At 49.5% G+C, this 27,369-nt stretch overlaps 1 protein-coding gene across 2 annotated transcripts in view; it reads right to left on the minus strand.

The window, feature by feature from the left end:
* Positions 1-27,369, minus strand: part of SPATA13 (spermatogenesis associated 13) — a 104,595-nt gene that overhangs the window by 58,720 nt on the left and 18,506 nt on the right. The window lies entirely within an intron of this gene.

Below are 27,369 nucleotides of genomic sequence, written 5' to 3' on the forward strand. Positions count from 1 at the left end.
ATAACTGAAAGGAAAGAATGCCAATCACGCATTCATTAAACAAAAGACAATTATTGGTTGTGCCTTCAATATGATGGAAAACTTAAATCCACTGGAACTTGTTTAAATGAAACTTTTGCAAAACTGCTAGAATGAAAAAGCCAAGGCATCATTCAAGACTGTCTTCTCTTCAAAACAGAAGAAATCTTACATGATCTCACACACACAAAACCCAACAATCTTTCAAAATGTGTCACAGTCAAACGATGGACTGTTAAATTTAACACAGCTCATAGGAGGCTGAGTGCTCAGGGTACAGAAGGGCCCACGCAGGGAGTTGTCTGCGTCCCTGCTCTCCCCAAGGGGGAACGCTGCTCCGGCCGTCAGGCAGAGCGGTGCTCCACCTTCCACGGCTGGCCTGGGCGGCACAGCCCCCAGCTCTCAAAGAACGGCCAGCGATGATGACCATAAAAAGCGCCCATCTATACGAAGCATTTTACTCCACGTCAGGCCCCTGCACCAAGTGCTCTGAAGACCACACGACACCAAGTCTTCATACAAACCCACAGGGTCAGCGGGACGGGTTCCACCTCATACACAGTCAAGCGGACGATTGGGCAGGTCAGCTAACTCCCCTGGGGTTCCTGCAGCTCCCCGCCCCCCGAGCCCACGTTCTCCTCCACTTCTGCAAATGAATGAGCACTGAAGGAGCGGAGATGGGATATGGATACAGGCGTCAGACTCAGTTCAGACCTTCTGACAGAACCCTGACTTAAGGCAAACCCCAGATGTCCTTACGACAGCAGTCAAGGCCATTATTCCAAAGGCAACATTAAAGGCAGAAGAGGAAAAAGTTCTATGAAGACTTGAGGTCAGATCCCAATTTGGCTTAGCCCTTTCAAGCACAGAAAAAAAAAAAAAAAAAGAAAATCTGACCTCATGCAAAGAGGTCTCATCACTTCTACTCTCCAAATTCTCTGGTGGGTTCGTTTTCATTTGCCCCTGAAGAGGGATTCCCTGGAAGACTCATGGCGAAAGGGCTGATTCCATCTGGGACCAGGGACGCCACACAGATGTAGACCCTGCAGCCTTTCTGATGTCCAGTCACCCAGTTCCATTCATCAGAAGATGGAAGGGACTACCACATGCCGCCTGCAGTCTCAGGTTCTAACAGAGAAATGAGGGGCCTGAGGAGCTGTGGGTGGCGTCTGAATGAACCATGTAAGCAAAATCTTGAATCCTCCCAGCACTGCAGCTGGATGTGAAATCTACAACCAGTTGCAGAATGAATCCAACATTCAGCATCACCCGTCCACCTTCACCCACTCTGGGAGAAACAGGGGGCCATGAGGTTGTTTCAGCTCCTCACCATCTTGAAATGGAGCAGACAGTTTACACAGTCAAGTCCGGTGGCGGGCCCTGACTGCACATTATGTCGTTAAGAATCCTCCTGCCCCGGCCTGTACTGGACACAGAGGAGCAGACAGGATCCCTGCCGCGTAATCCGGCTGGATGTGGACAGTGTACTGACACCACAACTGGGAGGCACTGTGAGAGCTTTATAACCAAGGATGAACCTGTTGAGCTGTCCCTAAGGGCTGCAGGGAAGCGTTGTTTTAATGTTGTATGGTTTGAGAACGTTCTGTGGGGAACCTGGGGGCGGGTCTAGGTCTAAACTATTGCATGAATCTTGAGTAAAACCATTTCAGCATAGTCCGCCCTTCAGTGTCATCTGTAAAATGAGAGGTGCCGACAGGTATGTGTGTACCTCAACCAGCCCATCAGTTCAGGAGCCTCTACTGGGTACAAGGATCTGTGTGGGTCCCACCATAAACTCAAGGCAGTGTCAAGGTGACAGTCCATTCTAGGGGGAATGTGGCAAGAGCACAGGAAGGTTGGGAGGCACTGGGTTAGGGTGACCAGCTGGCCCAGCTGGCCCATGGATGGGGTGTCCTTTAGGATCCGGGATTCTCAGGGCTGAAACCCAGAAAGTCCTTGGCAAACTGGGGCGTCTGTTCACCCTACATTATGGAGAACAGTATGGCGTGAAGAATGGCTCGATGCAGCGTAGTAGAAAGTAGGGGAAAACAGGTTTAGAAAAGCCTGCATCCCCTTTGTCTAACCCGGAGACCATCTGCAGGTGTCGCCTTCTTTGAGAAACTCTTGCTGATCCCCCTACAGTGAATCAGACCCCTTATTCTGTGGGTGCCAGGCATCTCCCCAAATCTCTTTACCACAGCATATGATAATGATCTGTATTTATCATTTAACAGGTTTATGTGGCTGCCTTCACAAGACTTAACTGTTTGGGAGTAATTACTGTGTTTTGGACACTTAAGTTATTTAAATTTTTCTCGATGGGAATTTTGTCTCAGTTTTCAGGCCTTGTCAACATCTGTACCAAGGTTAACACTTCACCATTATGTACCACCATAATATTCCAATGTGAAGATGTTCAAATTTTTACACCACTAAAAAGTCTAAGTATTTACTTAAAGCTTTTATAAGTTTTAGGATACAGATCCTGTAAAATACACGCATATCTGAGTTTCTAATTGGGGCAACGTGCTTTTTAAAAGACCAGTGACTTACTATTCCTTTCATGCAGCTGAACAACGTGACTGTTGTATGCTGCTTGGAATGAAACTGAAAATCACGGAAAAAGGCTTTTCCTGGAATTTCCGAGTAACATACCAACTTGCATTATTTAGAACTAATACTTTGACCTCTGTTAACCAACAAGGGTTGCAATTCAGTCAGCGTTTTTTGTAGCAAGTCTTGTAAATTGTGGGAGCTCAGCCAGAGATATTTATGAACAGAACTACAGGAAAGAATTTGAGATGGGGATATTGTGAAATCCTTTGTCTACAAGCTGGATTCGGACTGTATGAACTTTAGGACGAGAACACTGCTTTTCATTCATCATGAGAATTCTCTGAAAACAACCCTGACCAGCAATTTTTAAATAAGAACTTAAGTTGAAATTCTGGAATATATACCAGGTTAAAGGTACAAAGAAGGAGGTTTTCATAACACTTTCAGGTGAATGACAGAAAACGTGAGACTGGAAGAAAATACTGAAACAGGAAATACCAAAGATGTGAGAGCAGAGCTTCGAGTCAGAGCACTCGGGGACGTTCCACCCCTCACTGCAAAGGTGGGGACCCACTGTCGGGTGAAAGCACAGGCCGGCCATCAGGGGATGGGGTTCCAGTCCCAGCGCTGCCACGTACCAGCCAAAACCCCGGGGTCATCCGATCCCCGGTCATTTCCCTCCAGATCTCATTCTAAGAGGTTCGACTGCGTGTCTCAACAGTCCTGGCAGAGTGGCTTCCAGCCGTCGGTCAGTACCTTCGCCGGGACAACTATCCTGACAGGTGTCCTGTCTGACTCCCCTCCAACCCAGCCACGCTGAACTTCCCAGACTCCACCAAGTGTCGCTGGACCTCAGAAGATGTCACATCTCAGCCTAGCACATCACACCTTTAACCTCGAGGGAGGCGGAGTTAATTAGTGACCCTTCCTCACACAGCGGATGCACTAGGCATCTCCTCCGCCCGGAGAGTCTGCTGCAGGCTTTTTTTTTTTAATTGAAGTACAGTCAGTTTACAATGTTGTGTTAATTTCTGGTGCACAGCACAGTGATTCAGTTACATATATATATATCTTTTACATTATAGGCCATTACAAGGGATTGAGTATAGTTCCCTGTGCTGTACAGGAGGACCCTGTTGTTTGTCTTATATATAGTAGTTAGTATCTGCTAATCCCGAACTCCCAGTTTGCCCCTTCCCACCTCTTTTCCCTCTTTGGTAACCATAAGTTTGTTTTCTATGTCTGTGAGTCTGTTTCTGTTTTGCAAATAAGTTCATTTGTGTCTTTTTATTTTTTTTTAGATTCCACATATGAGTGACAGCGTATGCTATTTTTCTTTCTCTTCTTGGCTTACTTCACTTAGTATGATCATCTCCAGGTCCATCCTGTTGCTGCAAAAGGCATTACTTCATTCTTTTTTATGGCTGAGTAGTATTCCATTGTATAAATATACCACATCTTCTTCATCCAGTCATCTGTGGATGGACATTTAGGCTGCTTCCATGTCTGGGCTGTTGTAAATAGTGCTCGCAGGCATTTGTCTCTCCGGATTAGGGAACCACAATTCCCAGGCTCCTTTGACCGACAGCTTCTGGCCGGGCTGACAAGGGAGTCGCTATTGAGGGGAGGAAGGGAGACAGCAGAGCATCCTCTCTGAATCAGCTGTATTCATGCTGGTCCAGCATCTCCTCCTCGGCTCCTGGTCCTGCTGGGGTCCTCGCCAGTCCAGGTCCTCCCTCCCAGGGCCACGCTCCTGTGATGGGGCACCAGGACCCGGCTCCTGCAGCGCCTCCCCTCCCTTTCCCTCCAGTATCTTCTTGCTCCTGTTCATCTGAGCTCTTCTGACTTCTCTCGTTCCTCAGCTGTGTAAAATAGCCCCTCTGTCAGACTCTCTGGAATATCCAGCAAAGCTCCTCTTCTCCTGACTGACAAACAGGTGCTTTGCCTAATTAACTTAAATCCAAACCAAAAACCCAGGGAGCTCTCTCCGTCCTGCCCGACCAGACGCCCGTCCTCTGAGGGCTCCCGCGTGCACTGATGCTTCAGTCCTTGCCCCGCTCTGTAATGCTGGTCGCTCTGTCTGCCTTCTCCACGGGAAACTGCTTTGCACACTTAGCTTATCTACCTTTTTCCCGATGGGGATTTTGTCTCAGTTCTCCTGCCTTGTCCTGTACCTGTAGCAAGGTCAACAATTCACCATTAGGTACCACCATAACACACGAGCGTGAAGACGTTCAAAGTTCTAGAACACTAGAAAGGCTAAGTATTTACTTAATAACTTATGTGAGTTTTAGGGTACGGATCCAGTAAAATCGACGTGTATCTGAGTTTCCACTTGGGGCAACTTGCTTTCTGAAAGACCAGAGACTTACTATTTCGACAAGGAGGAAAAGGTCTGATGGCCCTTCTTGGTTCCTGCGCCTCCTCCCTATCCAGGCTCTTTCTCACGCTGAGTAAGGCTACAGCCGCAACCTCCCCAGTTCATGGTTAGGACTACCCGGTGCCCGCAGCCAACGCCAAAACTGATGTCACTGCAGCCACGGGGCCTCCCCTGCACCGACTCTTCAGAGCCAAGCAAGTTTTCCAGACGGGTGGCCCTAATCTTGAAGGCACTCAGAAGGTCACTGGAGCGAAAACAGTGTTTCTGCTCGCAAGAGGCAGACTTGAGCAGAGTCTGGGGACGCGCGTCCCTGGGCCTGCCCTGCAGGCTGCACAGAAAGCCCGTCCGAGGGTCAATGCAGGTCGTGTGTCCAGCGCTTGGTAAAAACTGTTTATGAGCATATGTGTTTGTACACATGTATCTTCCCTGCACTGATTTTACTGCTCAAGCCTTTTGGTTTTATTTTCCTGCGTAAAATGTGCTTTTAGCCATAGAACCCCAACTTAACAACACTGCACTTTGGAGGAAACAAGACCAACTTTCGACTCCATTTCCATCCAGGAGCCAACTGGGTCTTAACTGAGGGGGTCTCGGAGCAGCCCGCTCTGTCATATCCAAGGACAGAGTCCAGAAGATGCTGTTTCCGGCTCTGTTCACCAGTGTCCCAGTTCTCACCCTGGTTTTTCATGTGAAAGCAACTGTTGGAAGGCCTTGTGTTGCCTCATCTAAACTCTTCTTCCAACTGAACTGACACATGGTGGTTGTTTCTGGGACATCCAGTTCCGGGAGACGCCCTGGGTGGTGACGGGATGAACCCCACCGTGAACAAGGCAGTGGTGCCTGGTCACTGTCCCGGAGCAGAGGCCCCCACCGCGGGGCTGCACGGCCCCGCCCGACAGGACCTGACGGGGCCCGCTTTGTCAGAGGAGGAGGCTGTTGGGACGAGCCCTCCCCAGGGGACGTCCTTTGTCCCTCTGAGGCTGAAGAAGGGATCCTGGGGACGTCAGACACGTGCTCAAACACAAAGGAAACCTCCTCTAATTAGGGAGCCCAGACCCACTCACCCGTGGCCCAGAAAAGCCAACCGACCCCCAGAACAAGCAGAACCTGACGGAGGCTCAGAGGCGCAGGTTCCTGGTGAGAAACTCCCGGAGTCGGAACACGCACCCCGCTTCTCAGGTCCTCGCTCAGGGCCGACCTCTTGACACACATCTGTCCTTCAAAAAAGGGATTGGCTGGCAACTCATGGGGGCCCTCTGAGGCTTCTCTGGGGTTTTGTCATCTTTCTAGGACAATGACTTTCGGCCAGAAGCTCCCATGAGATCACATGGCCTGCTCCATCACCTGGCTTATTTGCCAAGAGCACCTGCTCTGAGGAAGGGCAGTGTTTCTGGAGCTGAGCACATGAAAGTCTCACTGGACAGTCGTCGATGACACTGTGTTGGGGACATAGCCACCGTCACTGTCTACTCTCCCTGCTAACTGCCACCTACTCCTGGGGCAGTGAGTGTGGGGGACAGGCCGTGCTGAAGAGCTCCACCCACCCCCGTCTTACCCACCAGTCAACCCGGAGCACCCTCCCCTCCCCCACCTTCAGGTCTGACTTTCTGCCTGGCCCTTGCATCCCACCAACCTTGCCCGAGCCCCCAGCCCTGCCAGAGGGAGACCAGCCGTCCTGCGGCTCCCCAGCCCGCTTGGCTTCCTGCGCCTGATGTGATGTTTCTGGCCCTCACGTGTCAGAAGCTTCCGGAAGTGCCCCCAGGAACACGACAGGAACAGGTGTCAGACTCACAAAAACCCCCGGCAGCCACGCCACTGACACGGCTCCCTAACACAGAGCTTAACCACGCTCTGAATCTGTCAGATGCTCAGAGGGCCTGACATGAAATGAGTATCATATTCTGTCTTTTGTGAAAAGTTCAAAGGCAGTTTAGTTCAGGTGCTAAAAAGAAACTGAATAATAAAGACTTCAGTATCCTGAACCTAAAAAAAGGCGAGTGGAGGAGTGAGCGAGCTGAGCAGGGGGCAGGGGAGCTGAGCCCCAGGCAACAAAGAAAGGACACAGGTCTGCCTGCCTTCCGGGAGCCACGGCAAGGAGCCCAGGATGAGGGACGAGGCCAGGGCGACCCTCGGTGAGTCCAGCTCAGAGTCGGAGCACCCCTGGTTGGGGCTGCGCTTTGCCTTTTACGAGCTCAGGGACCCTGGCGGGTCATGCCCCATCCCTGACCTCAGATTTCTCAGTGTGACCCTGACACGATCCCAGCACCTGACAGGAGTCAGGGGAAGCAAAAGCACTGGAAACAGAATGTTCTCACTGGAACATTAATCACGCTTATAACAGGGCACCTCTTTGTGAAGCAGACATCTCACAGTTACAGGTTCATAGGAAAAGGGCTACAGGAAACGGAATTCTGCATCAAACTCGCAGACCGAAAAGAGGCGAGCTACCACTCTGCTGGGAATTCAGTGGGTGTCACACGTGCACCTGGAATTAGGCCGCGGGGGTGCGGGAAGGCCCCGCGTGCGAGGCCACCGCTTCGGGGCTTGGCACCTCCTCCACACTCCAGCCATCCTGCCCCACCAAAGGTCACTGCCACACAGAAAAGAAGGGCCAGCGAAGGAACACCTAAATGTGGGTGTGGGGAAATGCCATCAGTCCACTTTTAACCTCGCCCTATCCTTTCTCGTTCCTCAGCTGTGTATGCACGTGGACAATACACACTTCAGGCTTCCTTTCAACCCCGACTCTGACGTGGAAGTAACTGACATCTCAAACTTTGACACGCGGTGCTCTCGGTGTCAATTCAGAAGACGACCATTGAGAATTTAAGACACATCTTTCTGTAAGAGTCCCCTGTTATCCGCTCAGTCCCCCTCAATCCATAATGTAAGTAAATATGTTGCCAATAGCAAGGAACATGCGCACTACGCTGATAACTGCCATTATTGGTGTTCAAGCTAAATTCATAATAGCAATTAATAAAAAGATGAACCCGATTTCTTTGGCTTAGGGGCTCATGTGGAAGCAGAAATAGAGAAAGGAGAGTTTCCGTTCCTTTCCAGCCTGGGAAAGGCTTTTCCAGGACCTGGGAGCAGGGAGTGGTCCTCGGACTCCTCCAACTTCCCTCCACCCATCTGCGAGTCCTCTCTGAGCTGCGCTCAGCCCCCCTCTCGCGCTCAGCCCCATGATGCTCCAGTTAAAGAGGCTGCTTCCACCTTCATCCGGCCTCGCAGTCCAGGAGCATCCCAGCTGCTGCGGAGACAGGCAGGCGGGCCAGCCCCGCGTTCCCTCTGCCATGACCTGCTGCCCTGCAGTCAGGCGAGCAGTCGGGCGGGCGGCAGCTCCGACCCGCTTGTCCAGGGGCCTCCGTGAGTCCCAAGCTCGTCTTGTTTGGCCGCCGTTTCCCTGGGGCAGTGACTTCAGGGCTCGCGGACCCGAGCGGCTGGGGCAGAGCCGTGACTTGTAAGGCCGGGTCTGTGAGTCCAGGCCTGCCTTCTCTTTGCTAAGGATCCAGCAAAGGAGCTGTTCAAGCGTGTGTTTCAATGAGACCGATTCAACTTTTTGAGTTTCATTTAAAAAACAACCCTGCCTCACACGTCTCCTGCAAAAAACAAACAAAAAACCCTGCCAAAGGCTGCCGGTTCATTTCCTTTCTAATTCTAACTTCAGAGCTGTCACGATACAGAATCAACTCTACAGGTCCCCAGGGTCCTCCAAGACCGACTGCTCTGAGGCAAAGAGGCTGCGCTTTCGCAGAAATCTCGCTGCCTCTGGGCGGTGACACAAGCTGTTCAGGGCCACGTACAGGTGACAACAGCTGCATGTCATCTCAGACCTGCAGCATCCGAGTGAAGGGACAGAGGAAAGAAGCCCTGAGGGCTTCCATCCCCATGAAGTTCCTGAGGCTTGTTGTGAAACTTTGTCTTGTAACAAGAGAGAGCATGACATGAGGCACTGCGGTTCATTCATTCATTCATTCATTCAGCATGGTTCCTCTGACCCCTCCGGTCGGACTGGTGTGGGAACAGACACCAGGAGAGCAGTGAACGGCAGACACTGTCTCAGCCACCCTCAGCCTTCATCCAACAGGGGAGACACAAAATTAAACAGGCGACTGTAATGAAGTCTGCATCAATGTGACACCTGGACTGCCTCCTCCAGGAAGTGATGTCAGTGCCAGGATTGAAGGTGGTGGGAGGTGCGGCCCCTGACAAAGGTGTTCACCTTATTCACTCACCTTTGTCAAGAACTGTCTTTCCATCTTTCATTCCTTCGCCCCACACCTTCCACGTGACAATCTAGTTTCAGCAACAACAACAAAAACACTGACCTTCTAAAATTAAAAACTAAACGAAGACACAGCGTTCCACCTCTGTCCACCCGCGACAATCGAGAACACGACTGGGCTGTAACCCTGAAACAGGAGCAGGGCCATTACAACAATTACTGTGGACGTCTTTGTGATTACGTCGTATTTTCAAGTGGAATTCCTAAAACGGGCTTGAGCCCGAGGACGTGCTGACGGCCCGAGTCAGGTTCGGACATCTCTCCGGCGACTACGGCTGCTCTGACGGGCACCGCCTGCGCCTGACAGCAACCCGAACCGAAGCCGCGGCCCACTGGGCTGGTTTGAGCATAACCTTGTCCAGAAAACAACAAAAACACAATCAGATGGCCCTACTTTCTGGGAAGTTTGTGTCTTCCAGGCAATTCTGTAAAACTACAGGTTAAAAAAAACCCTATATCCGACCTTCAACAGGGAGCCAGTGTTCATCTGCCTGACGTCAAACTACGCCAAGCACGCGCATTTCTGAAGCTTTTCTTGGTTTTTGTCTTCTCTTCACCTTAGAAACGTCCTCTCTCAGACAGCAAGTGAAAACGGCTCCATCAGTGGAATTATTGTGGATTTCTGACAGCCGAGGGGCCCACGAAAGACGTGCTGGGAAACGCGGAAAGCGTGGGGACCCTCCGGACCCAGGTTGAACCTACTTGCAGCTGAAGGTCAACCTGGAACGTGCCTTCCCCCACCCAGACCTTCAAGATCGACTCTGGGAGCCGCTCATGCAGAAACGTGCATGCCCCTGAGGGTGGGCCTGTCCTCTGTCGCCGTCATCCTTGGCCACGGCATGTACACAGCAGTCAGACAGCTCGCATCAGCTCGACAAATATCTGATGAGACGTTCAGGGCCTCCCCGTGAACAGCAAGTCTGGACGCCTACAGAGCAACCCCACCCCCCTGGGGGGGAGACCACCAAGCTCTTCTCGGGAATTTCCTGTATGTTATCATGTCCCAAAAAAAAGAGATTTTCCGGCTTCTTTTCCCAACTCTCTGCCAAGAAAATTTAGAAATAAGTCAGAGAATTGGAGAGGCGACTGAACGTAAGCCGCCAAACATCCTGCATCCTAGTTCTCGCCTCCAGTAACCAACCTGTAGTGAAGGAGGGCCCCGCGTCACTGAGGTCAGGCTCCCCCGACGCACAGGCAACTGTCACCCACATGTCACACACACGGCGCGGCCCCGACGGCCGAGTTCAAGGAAACATCTAGAAGCGCCAGGAGTTCTGGCCTTTGCTGGATGTGACACTGATCAAATGGCCACCAAAACAGATTCATGACACGATGCTCATGTCTCCTGGTGAGGGACGGTCAGAAAGACAGAGAAGGCTGCACTGTCGGTCCCCTCCTTCCCGCTGCGCGATGCAGACCAGCACCCATCCACCCCTGCCGGGGGCCCTGCCGTCCGGGGGTGGGGCTGGCAGAGGGGCAGCTCCCAACACCTGTTCTTCAGAAACGCTCATGAACTCGACGCTGTGACTCTAGAAGCCGCCGACAGCTTCCCGGGGGAGGGGGAGGTTGCTGTGCTGCTCAGAGGCTCTGCCACCAAACTGGACGTACCCGGGGCTGGCGGTCTCACCGACTGTCATGCCCTCGACACCGCCCTCGGCCCCTGTGGGTGCCCTGCTAACTGGCAGAGGGGACGTGTCTCAGCTCCAATCGTCAGGAATGTGGGTGGGGCTGCGGAACAGGAGGCGAAGTCGCCTAAAGACAGCGTCGTCACTGTCCCCGCCCCCGCCCGCGTCTTCTGAGTAGTGGGGGGGCATGTCTGCCACCCGTCGTTCTGCAGGAGTCCTCCTCCTGCGCCCTTCAGGTACTGGACCTTGATTTTCATTTTCTTCCCCAATTTGCACACACACACGTCACAGGGGCGTTCTGACATAGTACCTCCGAGCACAGGTGAGGCTGAAAACTAGGAACTGAGGTCTCTGACGGAGGCCAGGACCGGGTCCATGGGCCGGGCTGGCTGGGACACCCCCACCCAGAACCAGGTCCACGAGCTGTGCTGGCTGGAGCCCTTGCCCCCCAGGTCTGGCACAGATGAGGAAGTGTCCAAGTAGACATTTGTCCCCAGGCTCATCTCAAGACTGTGCTATTATTGTACATAAAATAGATAACAAACACGGATCTACTGTACAGCACAGGAAACTATATTCAATTTCTTGTAATGAGACATGAGGGAAAAGAAACTGAAAAAGTATGTATGTATGCAAGAAAACAAACCCAAACTCTGTGCGCATAACCAGCTGATTTTAAAGGTCCCAGGAAAAAGCAAGGCTCGGGGCACCTGCAATATTCTGGGCTTGGCGGGGCAGGGAGGCACCAAAGAAAGCAACAGCCTCAACTTCAGCTCAAGGTTAAAGCTTAGTTATTACACGAAACTAAGCATTTTCACTGCATTAGTGAGTAGTTTGTCTGTCTGTTTAAACTGGAAGTGGCTGTGAGATTTTTCTGAGCCCCGAGTGACACGGACAGTCAGGGGACCTGCCTGACTTTTCACGGAGGGCACGGGAAGGACTAACACAGAACTAATTCACGGCCCCACAGGGAGCAGAAAGAACAAAGCTGTTTTATAGCCGCATCTCACACGTGATGCTTATTCAGCTAGGCAGCTCTGTGAAGAAAAGGAACATATGTATATGTGGAAAGCCAACAAAGAAGAGGAACGGGTGACAGGCCCAGTGCTCAGAATGACGGTCACCTCTTGGGGTGGGGGGTTTAATCCTGAACTTACAAACATGCTACAAATATGCTTTGCATGAACTAAATATTTAACAAAATCATTCTTAGAAGATATACCAGTGTTAGAAGGATGGGCCAGAAGCTACTAATGTAAGTAGCACAGAATAGGACTAAGTAGGTGCACCGCTTCGCAGGTGGGGGCAATGGCCTTCTTCAAGCGGGAGTTGGGTTGAATAGGATAGCGTCTACTGAAGCCAGAGGAGCCTGGCGAAAAAGACAACAGCTCCCCTTTGCACCACTGACCGTGCTGCAGCGGCCATGGGAAGTGCCTTACAGGCACCACCCCACTGAATTATCTCAAGGTCACGTCATAATAAACAAAGGAGACCGGATTTGTACCCGTAGACAGTCTGACTCCAGGGCTGGGCTCCCAGCCATCGAGCTAGTCTCTCTCTCTGACAAAACGTCTATATTATTATTAATGATGATGCTTACTATCATAAATATTCGTGGCTAATGTTTAAAAAAACTCGGTTAAAAATTGCCTATACATGGCTAACATGGGAATACTTGACACAAAAACCATCTGTTTCAAAAAGAACCAAAGAAGGAGAGAACTGGGTGGCCAGGGTGACCCGACATTGTTCCACAACTCTCAGAAATTCCAATACACTCAGTCCACACAAACGATGAAGCAGAGCTCGACCAAAGAGGCAACAGCCCCGCCCCATCCTCCCCCTAGCCCATACTCCGGCCAGTTAATGTGGGGTGACACATCCAGTTCTGAGCACCACACCTTCGAAGAAACAGCTACGCTGTTGATCGGTTTGGGCAACAGTCGGGCACCCAGTCCTTTCACGAAGAGCAGAAGGATCCTGCGATACTCAGCTTTTCGGGAAGTGGCCACAGTGACTGTCCTACGGGAGTACAGATTTATTCAGATGTGCATCTCCTGGGAGAATCAGGGCACAGAATGTGGTTTTCTTCCTTCTAGGACAGAGAATTCACCAACCATCAAAGAAACAGGACACGTGCTGAGCGAGGCTTAGACTTCTGACCTGTACGGGGACGGGGGAGGTCGCAAGGACCGGACGCTTAGTACAGTCAGTGTAGAAGCAAAGCAAGTTAAGAGGAAAGGATGGCAGGAGGGGAGGAGCTGGAAGTGTCACTGGGGGCATCGAGCCCAGGACAAAGATCTGTCTCCAGGAGACTCCGCACACACAGACAGGTATGGGGACCGGGATGGGAAGTCCCAGGCACCCTGGTAACTGTGGTGCTATGAATGCCCCGTCTCTAATCCTTACACACATTTTAAAAATCAAGCAGAAGTGGAAATCCGACAAAGGGTGGCACCTTTCAATACCACCCAAGAGCGGGTCTAACTGGTCCACCCAAAGGCCATTTCGTTCCCCGGGAGAACATGCCTGATTCTGACTTGCTATTTCCTGCTGACTAGGTAAGTTACAGGTTAATCTGTAATTTATTTTTGTCCAGTAGAATTGCAAATAATTTCTGCCTCGCAGAAAAGATTACCACAGAGGTCATGGCTTGACTGCCCTGCAGGCAGGGCATTAACCGGTTTTGTCTCCAACTTAGCAAACATTTCAGCCTTTCCTGCCAGACTGTGTAACCCCCTGCATCTCAGCATCCAAGAGCACCTGCCGTCCCCGCACTCATGCCAAATCAGCTGTGACACCTGCTCACCGTGTTCTGTAGGTTGGTCGTGTTCTAACATCCTGAAAACTGTGCTTCGATGTATTTAATCCACATTCAGTCACCATTGTCCCACTTGCTTTCTTTTCCATTCTATAATGTTATGTCGAGTCTGTCTTATGTCAGTTTTTGTCACCATTATTCTAACTCTTAACTAACTTATCATACAGATATTATAGATTCTGTAGCAGTGATGGGCGTCTTGGAGAGTGGAATTAAAAGCATATGTCTTCCTAGTGAACAATCTTATGAGGTTACCAGAGGGGAAAGGGTGTGGGAAGGGACAAATTGGGAATTTGAGATTCGCAAATACTAACTACTATATATAAAAATAGATATAAAAATTTGTTCTGTAGAGCACAGGGAACAATATTCAATATCTTGCAGTAATCTTTAATGAAAAAGAACATGAAAATGAATATACGTATGTACATGTATGACTGGGACGTTGTGCTGTGCACCAGAAATGGGCACATTGTAACTGACTATACTTAATTTTTTTTGAAAAGTATTTGTCTTCCTCTAAATAGAGATCTTTTCCAAAGATTGAAAAATAATAAAAATAAAAACAAAAAAAGTTACATCACAAAATTAAGATTTCTAAATAACCAAGTCCTACTCTTCCAATATATCTGATCACTGCTCACCCACACCTGGCAGCTGGTTGCTCCTTTCAAACGGGCTCTTTCTTCTCTGCAAGCTGGTTCTCTTTTTCTTAACAATCTAATCCTCCAGTCTAATTTAGAAATCATGCCTATTACTGTCTCTTAAAATATGCTACTTTCTACTAATCTTACAATTTTAGATAGAAAATAACATGTACTGAACATTAAGTGCCAGACATTGTAAGACTACCAGCGCGTTTTAACAAATGGCAAACAAACAAACCAGAACTGTTTCAAAAATGAGCTGCATTACACCAGAAATGGACACATTGTAACTGACTATACTTCAACTTAAAAAAAAAAAAAAAAAAAAGAGCTGCAATCCTTGACCCTAAAAGCCTCATAACCCCCGGTGAAGATTCTCAATCCTCGTCTCCTCTTCTTGATTTTCTGCACTCTCAGTGCCGTCTACCTTTGCTGTCTCTTGCTTTCCTAGATTATTTGTGACTCTATTTCCTATATTATTATTAGAAACACCATATTGCAGCTGGTCACACAGATCTGCTTAGCTCCTAGGGCTTTTGAATATGCTCTGCCTGCTCCACTCACCCTCCCAATTCCGCGTCTGACGCCCACACAGGTGAGGGATCAGTGCAGCCTGGCTACTCGCATCTCTGCCCGTCTCGCGGTTTCAACTACCTTCATTCCACCCCCGAGGACACCGGGTCCTGGGACTCTCAGGGAAGTCCGGGGCTGCGAGCAGAAGGCCTGAGCTGGGCCCTGAGGAGGAACAGTCTGACCTCTTCTCCACTACACTACAGGGCCTCTCAACAGGCACCTGGTTCCAGAAATTTCCAACAAGAACTGGACCACGCCTGACCCCTTGGGAAAGAGCAGGTCCTTGACTGAAGCCGTAGGACAAGCGTGTTAACTGGGACACGAACTCAGGCCCTGGCAGCGGTAAACTCCCATCTTCAGTGATTGAGTCACAAATAATTATCCTGCCTCCAGGTCTCTCCCCCGCTCCCGTATGTCCTTTTCATCTCACGCTGCCTCGTGCTTGGTTTCTTACAACACGCCTTAAGGCTGTTTCCTCAAGGACCTTGTAGGATCTTAAAAAGTATGCACAGCATCTCTATACTTTTTTATCCCTGGTCCAGGGACCAATAAAGATTTATTACATGAATGGATGGTGTAGAAAGGGCAGCAGAACTCTGCCCTGCGTAAACTGGACCGTGTTCAGTGTGCTGGGAAAAGGTGCAGCTCTTTTTAGTTGGTGTTCTGTCCTTTAAGACTTTATTTTAGTGGGGAGAGTAGAGCTCAGTGATAGGGTGTGTGCTTAGCATGCACCAGGTCCTGGGTTCAATCCCCAGGACCTCCATTAAAAATAAATAAATAAAAATCTAATTACCTCTCCTCCCCAAAAAATAAATAAATAAATAAGTTTTAAAAGAGACTTCACTTTATATAAGAAAACTGTTGGTTATCTACTCTGTGAATATTATGAAACAGAACGCAAGTTTATGCGACTGGAGTGTGACACCAGAGTCACACTGGCTGACGACAGCCTCTCTGTGCCAAGGCTTCCACGCTGGGGGAGTGCGCCTTCCTTCTCACCATTGTTACGGAAGCTGCAAGGAAAACACCACAGAAGTACAACCGTGAAGCCCTCAGCACCTCTGAGTAACACAGAAGCTCTCGGAAATATTACCCCAGGCCCCTTCGAGGTGTTTCAAAAACTGCATCAGGTGTAGTGCTGCCACTTCCGTTGAATTTCTTGGCGCCAAGATGCTAAATTCAAATGCAAACAGAGGCACTAAAATTAAGTTGCAGCTTTCCCTACGAAAAATGGTTAATTTCCAATATTTTTATAAATGAAGGGACAAAATTTACAAATCATCACAGAGCCCAAAACACAGCCCCAGTGCTACTTGCCACTAATCCAAAACATCACTTAAGCTAACACATTCAGCCTTTTTCCTTAAACCTTCCTGGCCAGTTTGTTAACCAGTGTTAATATATAGCTACATTAATCCATTTAACTTCTCTCAGGCTCGCCCTCCTGTCCCCAGGGTAGTGAAACCAGATATTAAAGTGAAACCAGTGAGTCAGTTGCTCAGAAGACAACGAAAGAGAAACCAAAATCCCAGAAAACCCAGCTTGTAGACAATCAGCAGCTGAATAATTAGGAGTTTGCTCTAATAGTGTAGTGTTCCAGACAATAACAAGTGTCGACAAAGATGTGGAGAAACCAGAACCCTCTTACTAAAATGGTGCCGCTACTTGAGAAAAGTTCGGCAGTTCCTAAAAATATGTTAAATATAAAGTTATTACACCACCTAGCAACTCCTCTCCTAGGTATACACCCAAAAGAATCAAAAACATACATCCACACAAAAAACTGTACATGTTTATAGCAACACTCTTCTTAAAAAGCAGAAACAAGTCACATATCCATCAACCCATGCAAGAATAATCCAAATACAATGTGCCCATCAATCTACTTGGTCATAAGAAGGGAGTTCCAGCGCGTACCACACATGGATGAACACTGCAAACACTATCCTAAACGAAGGAAGCCAGTCACGGCAGGCCACGTGTTCTCAGATTCACGTATAGGAAATGCCAAGACCGAAAGTAGACCAGTGGTTGCTGGAGGCTGGAGGAAGGGGATAGGGGGCGTCTAGAAAGCCGTGCCGTCCCCTCCCCATGAATTCAGCCATAATTTACCCCCACAAGATGCACTGTTTTACCTCCGGTTCCAATGAACAAACATTTCGCAGCTGTCTTTGTACAAGTGCAGAAGAACTCACTGGCTAACGTTCACCAGGTGAAGTCAGGACTCCAAAGACCTTGAAGCAAGCTGAATTTTTGCACAGTGAACAAGCGATTCCGCCGTGGAGTCAGAAGAGGAAATCCCTGCCCTTCCGACGCAGGGCAGCAGCCACTTCAGCCTAAACCAGCAGGACCCCAGCTCCAGAACTGACACAGGGTAAGAAGACGTAAGACGGTCATCTTTAAAAAGTCACCTGAGGGGGTGACACGTCAGTCGTGCTTTCTCACGGTCCGCGGACTACTCCGACGTCCACGGGAACCAGCAAGCGCCCGGAGCCCCGGCCCCGCCGTGCTCGCGGGCAGTGGGCGCGTGTGTCCGGCCGCACGCACCTCCTCCTGCAGAGCCTGCCCTGCCCTCGCGAGCCAGAGGGGGAGCGACGTCTCGGGGTGGCTTCCCTGCATGAACCTCCTTCTTTCTTTCAATCATGCTTTGAATGGCACGAAGTTCAGGGCACCCACAGACGCACATCTAAGCCCCCGCGCAAAGGGGCACTCCCGCGCCGCAGCGGGAGTTCGGCTCGCCCCCAGCCGCGGCTCACGCGCCGGAGCCCACGGGGCTGCCGCCGCACAGACGAACCGGGCGCCGTCAGGGCTCCGGGGCGGCCCCAGAGTGCAGGCGCGCGGGCGGGCGGGTGGCTGCGTGGGCCTCCCCCACCGCTGCCCGGTTCTCTGCCTCTCTGGCTCCCGCGGTCCTCCGAACCGCCTCCCTTCTGGGCTCCTCTCAACGTGTCGGATGCCTCGTCCCCCTCTGCGCTGCTGGCGAGCTCCCCGGGGGACCAGGCCACGCGGGACCCACCCACCGCTGTGGCTTCGTCACCTGCGCACGTCTGCACCGGAACTTAGTCCGCCGAGCGAACAGCTCCGCGTCTAGTCCCGCCTCTGCCCCCCCGCCCGCTGGAAACCACTCCTGCTCCGTGACGCCGCCCCAGCACCCAGCGCCAGTGCAGCGCCGCCCGCGCCAAGCCAAAGGCGCCCTCGGGCAGGCTCCCGCTGGGCTTCCCGCAGCCTCGGGCACCGCCCACTGGGCCGCGTGGCATCCCCTACCCACCTCTATTCAACTCCTTGTCCTCTGCTCTCTCCTAGGGCCCCACACACAGGTCTCTCTGCTCTGGTGCCTGAGGGACCACGCGCCAACCCCTTCCCTGCTCGGGGTCAGACTCTCCTACCAGGCCGGCGCACCTCCACCAGGACTCACCGCCTCTTCTCAGCAGCCCCCAAGACAACAAAACCTGCAGCGTCTTCTAACACCACAGCCTGAGGACACTGGGCACCCACCCACGCCCTCACCTGTGCCCTGCCGTCACCCCCACCCCCATGTCCGCTTCCTGAGCCCCTCCCCGCCTCAGGCTCTGCAAATTCTCACCAGGATCTGTTACAAATCATTTTCCATTTTTCTCTCCTCTAGTCCATTCAGCACCCAGCACCACGTCCACAGGGAACGTCCCCGAAGGGCCTGTCCATCGCCTTTCCCCCTTTCCACCTTTCAATGTTCCCATCACTTCCTGGGTCCAGAGTCAGCCTCCTCAGCCTGGCCTCCAGGCTCTGACCACTCACACCCACCCTTACCTGCAACGACTTTCACTAATCAGATGGAGCTCCCACATCGTGCAAGGCTCTGGGCCCGGTGTTCAGAGAACAGCAGGAGGAGAGGGGTCTCCTCATCCCACACCACCTGTGCGGACAGGCGCTCCAGGCCTCGGTCCACCTGCACGTCTCTGAGGGTCTGTGCCGTCCACCTGCGTGAGCCTCTCCAGTCTTCCACGATCTGCCCCAAGTGACATCCCTTCCACAGCCACAACCTCCCCAACCCCAATCACGCCCTGGGAGAGTACAGGCAAGCTCTGTCCCCTGAAGCCTGTGGCATGGGACATGGTCCTGGTGAGAGCCAGTGGCTGGGCTCCCCTGCCACACCCACGTGCTCCCCTCCACGTTAGATGCACACAAACAGCCAGAACTTGGCTATTGACTCAGAAGAGACCCTGGTGTGAACAGGACGTGTGGCCTGAGTGAGTGGCTGCAGATGAGAAAGAGTACAGCCCTGGAGAGAGGTGTCCTGGAGGACACCCCAGTCAGTGCTGGGGGACAGGGAGGGGACAGGGCAGAGCTGGGTGGAAAGGGGCTCAGCCACCAAGCAGAGGTCCGAGACAGAGGCAGAGATCAGCAGTGGGGGCAGAGATCCCCGGACACTGCAAGAAAAGGCCATCGACTTGCACATTCACAGGTCACTGCTGGACTGAGAATATATTTCATGACCTGGATGAAGAAACTTGAATTACATCAACTAGAAGTAAACGTGCAGGGAGGGCACGGGTAGCTGCTCTCCAGGCCTTCGCCAAGCTTCCGGAGCGGGTGCTGAGAGACACCAGGCGGCGGCCGTGCGTTAGCAGGGCTGGCTGGGAACTGCAGACACCAGGGGCCGCCCAGAAAGGACACCCGGGAGCCGGACGACTTGAGCGAACTCTAGGCACCGCCCCTGCGTAACTGGGGCCTCAGACGGAGAGGGCTGGTCTTGCCTGTCACTCCCCCGTCTTCGGACAGTGAAGGAAGTAATGGGTCTGAAGCCTGGAGGCATGTGGCCAGTGGCAGCACAGGTGACCCTGAAAAAAGGAGTCTCCTGCCAAAGTGTCACAATGCAGTGTCGACGCTGGCCGGACCGGCCTCCCCAAAAGGAAGGATTCATGAATGGCTCTTTGTTGATTCTGCCCCGTCTGCACAAACCCGCTCCTGCCTGTCTGACCCACACGCAGGCCCGTTGAACCGAACAGCAAAGTAAGTGTGACTTGTGGAAACGGAATCGCTTTCTTGATAAATTAGCCAATTAGGATTTCCAGAGACACACGAAAACCAAATCTGACCTTCTAGCCTCTCTCTTGGAATTGTTTTCTTTTCCTCTCAGTCTGATTAATTTTCTTCAACAGTCCTGTTGCCCATTTCAAACAGGGTGCCCGTGGAGTACTTCTCTCTAAAACCTGTATTTTCCAGGCAGAAAATTCACATGTCCACTCCACGACCACGCTTGCTCTCCCTTCCTGAAACGGAAGGCTGCGAGACTCTGAAAGGTAACTTCTCTCCGGCTACGGGCCTGAGCACAGTGGCAGGACACAGACGCTGGTGCCAACCTAAAATCAACTCCTCTGGAACCTTAAGTCAGAGCGTGTGGCTGAAGTCCTACATGGGCGCAGGCCTGGGATGCGTGGACCCCGCAACATCCATTTTGCTGGGTCGTTCCTGCTGCGGCTCCACCTCCCACGCCCTTTCCTGTCTGAAAACGATTTCCAGCCCCTGCACCCGCAGGACATGAGGCTTGTCACATCCTCGACACACCCCTACTCCTGTCCTCGGTCACACTATTAATTTCCCATCGCTGGTGCAGCATCTGAAGTTCTTGCGGTTACTCCCCAGCTTGCTAATTTCTCGCTTTTACCTTGAAATTCACTTGACATCCTGTGAGCAAGTGGAGGAAAGATGACATTTTACCTGTCCACTAAGGTCAACTGTCACACTCCTATCTCCCCACTTGGTGAGGGTGATGGTTCATTTCATGTGTCCGACTTGCTGGGGTCAGGCTGCAGGTTATTTGGTCAAACACACGCGTCTAAATGTTACTGTGAAGGCACATTTTAGATGTGATTAACAGTTAAATCAGTAGACCTGGAGTCAAGCAGATTACCCTCCAGGATGTGGGTGGGTCTCGTCCAATCAGTAGATGACCTTAAAGGGCTGCAGTCCCCCAGAGAGGAAGAGATCAGGCCTTGCATGTTAAATCCAATGATTTGCATGAGGCTTCTGAAATGAGAGCACATGAAAAGACTAGACATGCAGAACTGTCAATAATCATGTCAGAAATGACAGACTACCAAGGGACTCAAAGAAGTAATTCTTCCTGGAGATAGAATCGAATTCATAACTTCTTTTGGCCCTTTGAAATCTCAGTCACTTAATTCTCTGCACTCGTTTATTTCCTACTGAAGGGACCTCCAGGTGGCCTTCGAATAAATTACAGCCTCGAATCATAGAAATCTCAATTACAGGCCCCTAACAGTCATACTCACGGCAAAACGTTGCCGACAAATAAAATCCCTTGCGGAAAACATCTTTCATAAAGCAAGTAATAAAATTTTACCAGGAGTGCCTGTCACATGCGCTGGGAACAGTTATAAACAAGCAAAAGCGTTTATTGTACAGTCTTTTGTCCCCCAAACTAGCACGTGCTCAGTGCCACGACGATGTGTCCCGGTGAGGTGCACTGGTCTCCATTATTTGGAAAGGCCTTATATTAAGTGACACTCAAGGAGAAATGCCCAAACTGGAAATAAGTACAGTTACAGAGCAGGTCCCCCGGAGCAGCAGAACAGTGCGACATGAACGCACTTCTCACAAGTCTGGTTCCCAGCACCTGCCTGCAGGGCGGGAGCCACTTCTCAGGGAACAACCATTCTCTCCACTCAGATTCTCTAACAGTGAAGCAATGGCACTTTCTGTGCTGCCACCACTTGACCTTAAACTCAGAACACAAATAAAACAACGGGTTTCCTTTAACTGATCTCCCTTAAGATAACCAGAGAACCATTTCACTTAAAAATGACAGACTGGAACCATCCAACCTCTCCCAGTCTTCAAAAGGCCACTACCGGGTTCACACACAGTAGGGATGAATTTGTTTTAGGTCCCAGTTACTCAGCCGGAGAGCTCGGACCATGAAATTATCAGAGCTTTGAACTTTGTCCCGGACAGAACACAAAACCCACCAGTGGTGATTTGCAGGTCCGTGCTGTTAGCTGCCATGAAGTTAATGTGTAACCACAATTACACATGGAAGAGAAAAAAATCAGCAAGTTAAATACACACTCCAGAAAACCCCCAAACAGGCAACAACGACAAGACAGGGATACTCTCTGTGATGGAGCCGGCCCTCTCCTCCCCATGCCGGTCGGGCGCTGGCCTGGGAGGGGGCCCACCTCGCACCCCATCCACAGGTGCGGCCTCCAGTCAGCTGCGTGGCTGGGGTTTCAGGACAGGAACAGTCTGACTCCTTGGGTTCAGGTGGAGCCAAACATTCTTCCCGGAGAATCATCTGTCTGGAATTCCAACATCTAAATGAGCTTAACACTGATTTCTCAGAAGGAGTCAGTCTCAGTGAGCCCAAAGACCAGACACCTGGTCAGAATCAGTCACTCAAAGGTGGTGGTCCACGAGTGCCAGGAGTCAAAGCAGCGGCCACTGACTCCCAGCACTTGGCTCTGTGTCACCGCTCACGACACTCCTGTGAGGGAAATCAGCTTCGCTGAGTGACTTTGATCAGGCTACCTGTGCTCCGTCTCCTTGACAGGGCGGGAGTAGTCATGTCTGCTCACCGTGTTGCGTGCAGGAAGGGAACCAATATATGAAAGACGCAGGGGGCACCACTTCAGAGGACGCCTGCAGGGTTATTTTAAAAATCACACATAGCAAAGTCAGGATTCAAACAAACGCTCCAGGTCTCCCACCCCAGTGCCAACGGATGCGGTCCCCTTTCCTCCTCCCTCAGGCCAGGTGCGCCAATAGGTAAGGGCACAGGCAGCCAACGGAGAACGGTAAAAAGTAATGACAGCCTTGACCTGGATCTCTGAAAACCTCCCATGTAGAAAGAGGTCCAACTTTTGGACACAATGCTTTTTTATGAAGTACGTTTGAAGAGTGATGGCACCTGGGTAGATGGTTCTGCCATCAATCTTGATTTGGTTTGAGGACATTTTTCCATCTGGAAGAACTCTGTCTACCCCAAAGGAAGTTTGTGTTCATTATATCTGACTTACGTTTGAAAAACTGATGTTCAATTTATGTGACATTTTATTTGAAACATTCACCCCTCTGTGAAAACAACATACAAACAAAAGAAAAGGAGATAAAGAGGTTTAGACTGAGTAAGAGAGAGAACCAGAGGGTCACTGAAAAGAACAACTCAAAAGCAAGGCTTTCATCTCGTTACTCTGAAGTCGTGCGTGCACCAGACATCTTCTTCTGCCTTTGCTGGTCAGTTACCACGGACGAGAAACGCATGTGGTCAGGTGTCTCTCTGCAGAAGCATCACACACCCCGATCCCGAATGCAGCAGTGAAGCTAACAGTGCCCCCGCCTGTGCCCCCAAATGTGGGGACCCCGCCTGTGCCCCCAAATGTGGGGACCCTGCCAGCTCGGGGAACAGGGATGACCGTGACGATCGCTGCAGTCACTCCTCGGGGTCTCAGTGGCTTTGCTTCAATGGACTAGGCTTCGTTTCACAGGCCTGATTAACGGAGCAGAACAACACAGACAGTTTTCTAACGCTGATACAACCTGCACAGCTAACTGTGTTTAACCCCGCTAGGAGCACACAAAATTACTAGACGTGAAGGTTTTCAAAAATTCAAGGATGCCGCTGAAGGAAGGATAACGACATAACCACAAACCACAGCACTGAAGCCTCGCTAATCCCGTCTTTACACCCAGGGCGCTGGGAAGGGCACTTTCCAACCCCAAGACTCTCGGCCCGTGGAGAAACCCTTTGTGAGGCACCTAGCCAGGCCTCCCCCCCACGTGAGAGTCCTCCTCCAGGAAAAGAAAAGCCCGAAGAGGAGTTTTCCACAAGCAGGTTAATGATGTCAACAAAATTGTCCACTCAAACATGCACTGATTCCAGACTCTACAAGGTGCTGCTGAGAAAGAACGAGAGAACGCGGTCACGAAGCACTCGGCTCTTGCTTAACGCCAGGTCCCGTGCTAAGTGCTTCTCAGCGAGAAGCTCTGAATCCTGGCAAGGCCCCTGGAAGCAGGTCCTCATCCCCTGTGACGGAGGAGGAGGTGGGAGCGTCGCACTCTCCGTGCGCCTGAACCTGGGCCCAGGCAGCTGGCCCCGGAGCCCAAGCCCTGAGGCACTTCCTCCAGGGCTGTGGCCGAGGGAAAGCTGCGTTCTTTTACAACAGCTTCCAAAGACATTCCAAAGAACGAGCAGGAAAGAAGGATCCTCCTTTGTCAAAGAATTTAATAAGGAAAAATGTCAGCTAATCTGCCTTTAAAACGTAAGACTGTGAAACAAATCATTTATTATTTCAAATAAATATTAGTGCATGGTTAATATGAGATAAATATTAAATATAAATATTAAAATATAGCTAGTAGCAGCTTCATTCTTTAAAAGGAACTGAAGCCAGCCGTTTTAACAGTCATTATTTATTGAGTACCTACCAGCAAAAGTACTGAACTAAATAATCTATACATTTTATTCTAATCCTCATTGCCAATTTCCATGTTATAAATGAGAGAAGAGGCTGAGGCCAAGCCTCAGAATCCAGTATTTACTCCCAAAGAGTCCAGAGTGGAACCCAAGAACACTGCCTCTAAAATTCCCTTTGAATTACACTTAGGTCCATGTTTAAAATAACATACACAGTCATGTGAGAATGTGTGGACAGATACGCCACCTGAATGTACATATACACTCAAAATACTAGGCGATCTTAAAAAAGAATGTTTCAGAGCCTTTAAGTCTATGTGATTAGATCAGACGCTCCACTCCTTTAACCTGCTGCAGCGGGCCTGGCACTTCAGAACAATGTGTGGCGTTGAGGATGCAGTTACCGCCCCGAGAAGCTCACCAGCAGCGGAGCAGACAAGGGGAGCAGGCAGCGCACACTGGAGGGTGTGACAACCTCGTACCACACTCAGTGTGCTCATGAGCCTTCAGCACAGCGACTGGAGTGACAGCAGCTGCACCAGCAGGAGAAATCAGAGAATCCCTCACTGAGGAGCTGGGATCCAGCTGCACAGGCATGAAAGATGGAAAAGCCAGGGTGACTAGAGGAAAAGGAGGATGTGAAGGAACTTTAAAAACGGTTTTGTTGGTCCTTCCTTTTAGGAATTAAGTTTAAAAATAGGAAAATTCATTCTTCACAAAATCTTTTCCCAAAAACAGAACAGGAAGGAACACTCACTACCAAACTCATCCTAGGCGTCCAGCATTACCCTGACAACAAAAGCGAAAAAAAATCACAAGAGTAGAAAACCACTGACCAGTATCTCTTGTGAATAGACACAAAAACCCAAGACAAAGTACGAGCAAGCCAAATCCAGCAACACATAAAAACGGTTACACATCATGACCAAGTAGAATTTATCCCAGAAAGTCAAGGTTGGTTTAACATTCCCCAGATCATTGAGCATAATGCACCATGTCAGTAAGGGACAAAAACACATGGTTATCTCAACAGACACAGAAAAAAATTTGAAAAATTAAATGTCCCTTCCTGATAAAAGCACATAACAAAGGAGGAGTGAAAGGGAACTTTCTCAGTCTGATAAAAACAGTCAACAAAAACCCTGCAGCTAACACCTTACTCAAGGGTGAAAGACTGGCTCTCACCCCCAAGATCAGGAGCCAGACAGGATGCCTGCTGTCACCACTTCCACTCAGCACTGCACCACCTGAGGCTCTAGCCAGGGCAGTTAGGCGAGAAAGCAAGATAAAAGGCATGCAGATGGCCAAGGAGTAAGTAAACTGTCTCTGTTTGCAGATGACATGATCTTGTATGTACACAGTCCTAAGGATAGCACTAAAGAACTATTGGACTAATAAACACTTTCAGGAAGGTTTCAGGACAAAAGACAAATATGGAAAAAAATCAACTGCACTCCTATACATTTGCAAAGACCAATCAAAAACAAAATTAAGAAAATAACTCTGGTATATATAAAATAGATAAACAAGTTTATACTGTATAGCACAGGGAACTATATTTGGAATCTTGCAGTAGCTTACGGTGAAAAATATGAAAATGAATATATGTACGTTCATGTTTGACTGAAGCAATGTGCTGTACACCAGAAACTGACACAACATTTAAACTGACTACTTCAAGAAAGAAAGAAAGAAAGAAAGAAAGAAAGAAAGAAAGAAAGAAAGAGAGAAAGAAAGAAAGAGAAAGAAAGAAAGAAAGAAAGAAAAACAACCCCATCTGTAATAGCATCAGAAAGAATAAAATAGGAATAAATTTACCAAAAGAAGTGCAAAATTTCTACTCTGAAAACTATAAAACATTGTTAAAGATCTCAATAAATGGATTAATGGACTGGAAACTTAGTATCGTTAAAAGGGAAACACTCTTCAAATTAATTTATAGATTCAATGTAATTCCTACCAAAATCCCAGTTTACTACTTTGCATAAATTTGCCAGCTGATCCTAAAATCCACAAGAAAATTTAAGGGGTAAAGAAGAGCCAATACAATCCTGAAAAAGAAGACGTTAGAGAACTTACACTTTGCAATTTTAAAACTCACTGTAAAGCCACAGTAATCAATACAGTGTGGTACTGGCATCAGGACAGAGATAGAGATCAATGGAAATAAAATTGAGAGTCCAGAAATAAGTGTTCATATTCATGTCAATTCATTTTCAATAAGGGTGCCAAGACCATTCAATGGGGAAAGAATAATCTTTCTAACAAATGGTGCTGGGATAAATACATATCCCCCTGCAAGAATGGAGCTGGATTCTTCCCTCGTATACTGCAAATTTAAGTAAAAATGGAGCATAGACCCAAAATTAGAAGCTAAATATATTCCATATGAATATAATTTAAATCTTATATAAATATAAACTCTTAGATGGAGACACAGGAGTAAATCTTCATGGCTCTGGATGAGGCAATGGTTCTTTAAATATGACACTTAAAGCACAGACAACAAAAATAGGTAAATTGGATTTTGTCAAAATTTAAAACTTTGATGCCAAGAACACCACTAAATAAGTAAAAAGACAACTTACAGAATGGGAGAAACATTTGCAAATCATGTATCTGATAAGGATCTGGTATCCAGAATATATAAAGAACTCTTAAAACTCAAAAACAAAATGGCAAACATCTCCATTTTAAAACAGGCAAAGAACTTGACTATTCATTTCTTCAAAGATATACAAATAGCCAAAAAGCACTTAAGAAAAGAAAGTCAGCATCATTATACTGCAGGTAAATGGAAACCACAACCAAGTGATGAATAGGATTCTGGGGAGAGGGTGGAGGAGGAGGCACCGGGAATCTGTCTCCACATCTAGACAACAACTGTACTGTCATACTCTGATTGACATAACTATTTTGGAACTCTGAATACTGTTGAATGCTTGCAACTTCCAGGGATGAACTGAATGGTACTGGCCACTAATTTCAGCTCTTAGCATAGTAGCTGCTACTCATCCCCCACTCCCAGTCGCAGGGCAGGCAGCTGTGCACA

This window comes from Vicugna pacos, chromosome 14 (assembly GCF_048564905.1).
Source record: "Vicugna pacos chromosome 14, VicPac4, whole genome shotgun sequence".
NCBI classification, from domain to species: domain Eukaryota; kingdom Metazoa; phylum Chordata; class Mammalia; order Artiodactyla; family Camelidae; genus Vicugna; species Vicugna pacos.